We start from the raw sequence: 7,600 nt of genomic DNA on the forward strand, positions 1-7,600 counted from the left end.
CCGCCCCCCCAGTGCGCTCCTCGCCCCGCCCCCACAGTGCGCTCCTCGCCCCGCCCCCACAGTGCGCTCCTCGCCCCGCCCCCACAGTGCGCTCCTCGCCCCGCCCCCACAGTGCGCTCCTCGCCCCGCCCCTACAGTGCGCTCGCCCCGCCCCCGCAGTGCGCTCCTCGCCCTGCCCCCCACAGTGCGCTCCTCGCCCCGCCCCCACAGTGCGCTCCTCGCCCTGCCCCCCACAGTGCGCTCCTCGCCCTGCCCCCACAGTGCTCTCCTCGCCCCGCCCCCACAGTGCGCTTGCCCTGCCCCCACAGTGCGCTCCTCGCCCCGCCCCCACAGTGCGCTCACCCCGCCACCACAGCGCGCTCCTCGGCCCGCCCCCACAGTGCGCTCGCCCTGCCCCCACAGTGCACTCCTCGCCCCGCCCCTACAGTGCGCTCGCCCCGCCCCTACAGTGCGCTCGCCCTGCCCCCACAGTGCGCTCCCCGCCCCCGCCCCCACAGTGCGCTCGCCCTGCCCCCACAGTGCGCTCCTCGCCCCGCCGCCACAGCGCGCTCCTCGCCCCCCAGCGTGCGCTCCTCACCCCGCCCCCACCCCCCAGATGGTGCTACCCCTCATGGTGCCTCTGATTGCAGCTGAACCAGACTAATCCCAACCTTGGCGTTCTATTTGACCCTGTTCACATATCCACTTCATCACCATCTTCCGCCTTCGTAACTTCGCCCCACTCCGCCCCTTCCTCAGCCCATCTGCTGCTGAAACCGTTATCCATACGATAGCCAAATACTGCAATGTAGGTCAACAAACACACGGGTGTTGGGTGAATGGGACTTGGAGCGAGTTTTGGATGAGGTGAAGTTGACAGAGGGTGCAAGGCGGGAGGCTGGGCAAGAGAGTGTTGTAATAGTCGAGTCTAGAAGTAACAGTATGGCTAACGGAATAACAACAGAAAATGCTGGAAAAACTCAGCAGGCCAGGCAACATCCGTGGAGAGAGAAAGAGTTAACATTTCTGGTCGAAGACCCATCGTCAGAATCGTTGTTTCACCTGCTCACTACAAGCCCACTGACTCCCACAGCTACCTGGACTACACTTCCTCCCACCCCGCCTCCTGTAAGGACTCTATTCCATTCTCCCAGTTTCTCCGTCTCCGCCACATCTGCTCCGACGATGCCACCTTCCACACCAGTGCTTCCGACATGTCTTCCTTTTTCCTCAACCGAGGATTCCCCTCTACTGTGGTTGACACGGCCCTCGACCATGTCCGTTCTATCTCCCGCATCCTGCCATCACCCCTGCCCCTCCCTCCCGGAACAACGATAGGGTTCCCCTTGTCCTCACCTTTCACCCCACCAGCCTCCACATTCAACGGATCATCCTCCGCCATTTCCGCCACGTCCAACATGATCCCACTACCAAACGCATCTTCCCCTCCCCTTTCAGCATTCCGTAGGGACCGCTCCCTCCAAGACACCCTAGTCCACTCCTCTATCACCCCCTGCACCCCTTCCCCTTCGCACGGCACCTTCCCGTGCAAGTGCAGGAGATGCAACACATGACCTTATACCTCCCCCCTTCCCACTGTCCAGGACCCCAAACACCCCTTCCAGGTGAAACAGTGATTTACTTGTACTTCTTGCAACCTAGTATACTGTATTTGCTGCTCACGATGTGGTCTCCTCTACATTGGGGAGAACAAACGCAGATTGGGTGAACGCTTTGCGGAACACCTTCGTTCAGTCCGTAAGGGTGACCCCGAGCTTCCGGTCGCCTGTCACTTTCAATTCACCGCCCCATTCCCACTCGGACCTCACCGTCCTCAGCCTCTTGCATTGTTCCACGGAAGCTCAGTGTAAGCTTGAGGAACAGCACCCCGCCTTCCGATTAGGCACTTTACAGCCTTCCGGACTCGATATCGAGTTCAACAATTTCAGATCATAACCTCGGCCCCTATTACATTTTAATATATTTTTTATCCACACTTTTGGTTTGTGCCTTTTCCTTTTATTTTCTCTCCCACATGGCAGCTGTCTCTCATTCTGCCAGCGTATTTCACACTTCATCTAGAGCCATCCTTTGTCTCTTTACCGGTCCTATTACCATCTGGTCTCGCTTTGAATATCTCTTCATGTCTCTTCACCTCTCAGACCTTCCCTTTTGTTCTTTCATCCCCTCCCCCATTTCCCAGCCCCCAAACTTGCTTTTTAATCTGTTTCATTTCCTGCTTTTTTCTCAGTTCTGTAGAAGGGTTTCGACCTGAACCGTTGACTCTGTTTCTCTCTCCATGGATGTTGCCTGGCCTGCTGAGTTTTTCCAGCGTTTTCTGTTGTTATTCCGTTATCCATACTGTTACTTCTAGACTCGACTATTCCAACTCTCTTGGCCAGCCTCCCGCCTTGCACCCTCTGTCACCTCATCCAAGTCCCATTCACCCATCACCCCTGTGTTTGTTGACCTGGTCCGGCAACGCCTTGTTTTTAAAATTCTCACCTTTCTTTTCAAATCCCTCCATGGCCTCGCTCCTGCCTGTCTCTGTAAACTGCTCCAGCCCTACAACCCTCCCAGATCTCTGCACTCCTCTAATTCTGGCCTGTTGTGCATCCCTGATTTTCATCGTTCCATTATTGGCGGCCGTGCCGTCAGCTGCCTAGGCCCAAAGCTCTGGAATTCCCTCCAGAAATCTCTCCGCTTCTCTTCCTCTCTCTCCTGCTTTGAGAGGCACCTTAAAACCTGCCTCTTTGACCAAGCTTTTCGTCATCTGTCCTAATATCTCTATGTGGCTCGGTGTCAAATTTATGCACCATAACGTTCCCATGAAGCGCCTTGGGACATTTGCTAAGTTAGAGGTGCTGTATTAATATAAGTTGTTTTTGTAAACTGAGCCTTAATTGAAGCCTCCCCGCCTGACTATACTTTCCAAACTTGCCCCGCTCAGACCGCCGTGGTGGCGGTGTGGCTCTCATCACCAAATCACACCTTGGTCTGTCCCCCTACGGCACTTTCTCCTCCTTTGAGCATCTCGCCTTATTCCAAACCTCTCACCTCTCATTCAAAATCCTCATTCTCTACAGCCCACCCAAGTACTATCAAAGTTTTATCACCAAGATATCCTCACTGCTTTCCGCCCTCAGCCTCTGCACCAAGCGACTTCTCATCCTCGGTGATTTCAACCTCCATCTCAATTCATCATGCTCTCTCTCCTCTGAGTTCACTCGCCTCCCTTCCTCCCTTAAACTCTCCCTCCATGTGAACTCCCCAACCCATATTCACGGCCACCACCCACTTGCCCTTTCCTTCTCTTGTGGTCTCGCTACTCCTACTGTGTCAATTGCACATAAGGCCATCTCTGACCACTTCCTTGTATCACTTTCCACCCACATCCCCCTTCCCCCACCCAACCCTACTTCCTTCTGTGTCTGCCCCTGGGAAAAACTCTCCCAACTCCCTTACAACTGCACTTATGAAATCCCAACTGTCCAGCCTCTGGCCCTCCATTCACCACGACATTTCTGCAGCTACCAATCTGCTCAACCACACCCTCACCACCACCTTTGATGCCCTAGTTCCTATTAAAACCATTACTCTCTCTCACCCTGGCCGTTCCCCCTAGTACGGCCCACATCGTCACTCCCTCAAGTCCAAGAGACGCAGATTTGAACCAATATGGCGGACAACCGGTTCAGCTGGGAATTTGGAGAAGAGGGGGAAGGAGTTGCAGATTTTTGCCTACACTACTTGCAGTGCTGTGTGTTATAGGTAGATATATAATTTCAGTACCCTTAACCTAATCTAGATCAAGCAAGTAGTCAAGAAATTACACTGTAACCTAAGTTACCTAATTACAAATTTAATTAAATTTAATTAAATAAAACAAGGTCATATAGGGATGGCAGTGCAGGTGGTGTGCCACAACTGCAGCACGAGGGAGATTGTGGAGAGCAGTGTGATTCTAGACAACCACGCTTGCAGTAAGTGCCTGCATCTTGAGGAACTTCAGCTCAGAGTTTTTGAGCTGGAGTCTGAGGTGCAGACATTGCGGGGCATCAGGGATGGGGAGAGTTACCTGGACACTTTGATCCAGGAGGCAGTCACACTCCTTAGGCTAGGCAGTGGTACAGGTCTGGTTAGTGGTCAGGGACAGGAGGGTGTGACTGCAACTCAGGCAGGTAAGGGGACCCCAGGTGCAGTGCTGGAGGAGCCTCAGCCTTTGCCCTTGTCCAACAGTTATGAGGATCTTGCTGCCTGTGTGGATGAGGGAAAAGCCTGCAGGATGGATAAGCAAGCTGACCATGGCACCATGGTGCAGGAGGCCATTCAAATCAGGGAGTGAAAGGGAATGTAGTTGTGGTAGGGGACAGTCTAGTCAGGGGGATCGATACTGTTCTCTGCAGCCACGAACAAGAGTTCCAGGGTTAAACACATCTCCTCGTGGCTGGAGAGAACTTGGAATGGGAGGGGGAGGATCCAGTTGCCGTGGTCCACATAGGAACCAACGACATAGGTAGAGCTAGGAATGAAGTTCTGCTGAGGGAGTTTGAGGAGCTAGGATCCAAATGAAAAAGCAGAACCTCACAGGTAATAATCTCTCGATTGTTACCTGAGCCACGTGCAAATTGGTATAGGGACAAACAGATTAGAGGTTTAAATGCATGACTCAAAGAGTGGTGTGGGAGGAAGGGGTTTCGAATCATGGGGCACTGGCACCAGTACTGGGGAAAGAGGGAGCTGTTCTGTTGGGACGGGCTCCACTGAAACCGGGCTGGGATAAGTGTCCTGGCGAACTGAATAGCTAGGCCCCCAAACAGTAGTTGTAATGTAGGGCAGAGTATAAATCAGGAAATTAGAGGCGCATGTAACAAGTGAAATACAGTAATCATGGGGGACTTTAATCTACATATAGACTGGCCAACCCAAATTTGCAGTATTAGTGTGGAGGACAAATTCATGGAATGTATGCAAGACAGTTTTTTAGATCAGTATGTTGAGGAACCAACTCGGTAATGGGCTATTTTAGATCTAGCATTGTACCTTGTAGTAAAGGGGCCATTAGGGAAGAGTGACAATAATACGATAGAATTTTATATTGAGTTTGAAAGTGATTTAGTTACATCCAAAACTAGGGTCTGAAATCTAAACGAAGCAAACAACATCGGTATGAGGGGCGAGTTGGCTAAGGTAGATTGGGAAACTACATTAAAAGGTATGATGGTAGATTAGCAATGGCTAGCATTTAAAGAATTAATACATAATTTACAACAAATATACATTCCTTTAAGGCACAAAAACCCCACAGGAAAAGTGGTCCAACCGTGGCTAACAAGAGAAGTTAAAGACAGTATTAGATCAAAGGATTAGGAGGTATTTTGAATTCAGCAAAGAAGGACCAAGAAATTGATAAAGAAAGGGAAAATGAAAATAGAATATGAGAGTAAATTAGCGAGAGACTTAAAAACAGACTGTAAAAGCTTCTATAGGTATGTAAAAAGGAAAAGATTAGCGAAAGTAAATGTGGGTCCCTTACAGGCTGAGACAGGAGAAATTATAATGGGGAATAAGGAAATGGCAGAGAAATTAAACAAAAACTTTGCATCTGTCTTCACAGAAGAAGACGTAAAAAATTTCCCAGAAATAATGGAGAACCAAGGCTCTAGCGAGAATGAGGAACTGAAAGAAATTAGTATTAGTAAAAAAGTAGTGCTGGTGAAATTAATGGGACTGAAAGCCAATAAATCCCCTGGACCTGATGGCCTACATCCTAGGGTTTTGAAAGAGGTGGCTATAGAGATAGTGGATGCATTGGTTATCATTTTCCAAAATCCCATTGATTCTAGAACGGTTCCCACAGATTGGAAGGTAGCAAATGTAACCCCACTATTTAAGAAGGGAGGGAGAGAGAAAACGGGGAACGACAGACCATTTAGCCTGACATTAGTAGTGGGGAAAATGCTGGAATCTATTATTAAGGATGTGGTAACAGTGCACTTAGAAAATAATAATAGGATTGGGCAGAGTCAACACGGACTTATGAAAGGGAAATCGGGTTTGACAAATCTGTTTTTTGAGGTTGTAACTAGCAGAATAGATAAGGGGGAACCAGTGGATGTGGTGTATTTGGATTTTCAGAAGGCCTTCAATAAGGTTATAACCACAAGAGGTTATTAAACAAAATTAGGTGTCATGGGATTGGGGTTAAATACTAGCATGAATGCACCGGCAGCAGCAGCGAGAGCAGCCCTGGGTGGAGACTGAGCACGGAGACTGAGGAGTTAAAGAGCGGGGAGAGAGAGTGGCCCAGACTCACCGGCGGCAGCAGCGAGAGCAGCCCTGGGTGGAGACTGAGCACGGAGACTGAGGAGTTAACGAGCAGGGAGAGAGAGCAGCCCAGACTCACCGAGGGAGAGGATAAAATTACTAATGAGTGAGAGAGAGGATAAAGTTACGACTGAGTGAGAGAGAGGATAAAGTTACTACTGAGTGAGAGAGTGGATAAAGTTACTACTGAGTGAGAGAGAGGATAAAGTTACTACTGAGTGAGAGAGAGAGGATAAGGATAAAGTTACTACTGAGTGAGAGAGAGAGGATAAAGTTACTACTGAGTGAGAGAGAGTGGATGAAGTTACAACTGAGTGAGAGAGAGGATAAAGTTAATACTGAGTGAGAGAGAGGATAAATTTACGACTGAGTGAGGGAGAGGATAAAATTACTAATGAGTGAGAGAGAGGATAAAGTTACTACTGATTGAGAGGGAGGATAAAGTTACTACTGAGTGAGAGAGAGGTTAAAGTTACTGCTGAGTGAGAGAGATTATAAAGTTACTACTGAGTGAGAGAGAGGATAAAGTTACTACTGAGTGAGAGAGAGGATAAAGTTACTACTGAGTGAGAGAGTGGATAAAGATACTACTGAGTGAGAGAGTGGATAAAGTTACTACTGAGTGAGAGAGAGGATAAAGTTACTACTTAGTGAGAGAGAGAGGATAAAGTTACTACTGAGTGAGAGAGAGGATAAAGTTACGACTGAGTGAGGGAGGGGATAAAATTACTAATTAGTGAGAGAGAGGATAAAGTTACGACTGAGTGAGAGAGAGGATAAAGTTACTTAGACAGAAACAAACAACATAGAAACACAACCCAGTAAACTGTACAACACCAAAAAATCGTACAGATGGGCCAAAAATGACACGGAAAAATACCAGAAAACAATTAGCAATGCATCAACTCAAGCTCTCTTAGACACCTTTCTGGATAACATATACTCTCACAATAAAGAAGGCGTAAACCGGGCAGTTAGTAAACTAAACAATATTTTTGATAATTTGGCAACAAATGCAAACTTGAAAGCTCGCAAGAACAAACCCAAAACAAAAAACTATGAAAAATGGTTTGACCATGATTGCCATAACATGAGGAAAAAACTTAGAAAACTATCAAACCAAAAACACAGACATCCAGAAAACGAGGAATTACGCCTTACTTATTGTCAGACGCTAACACAATACAGAAACACACTCAGGACCAAAAAAGTGCAATTTATTAAGAATACACTCAGCTCCATGGAGGAATCCATTGAGTCGAATTGTTTCTGGGACAACTTGAAAACACTACAC

Source organism: Somniosus microcephalus, chromosome 15, assembly GCF_052327205.1.
Source record: "Somniosus microcephalus isolate GS21.2 chromosome 15, FLI_Smic_1.0, whole genome shotgun sequence".
Taxonomy (NCBI): Eukaryota; Metazoa; Chordata; class Chondrichthyes; order Squaliformes; family Somniosidae; genus Somniosus; species Somniosus microcephalus.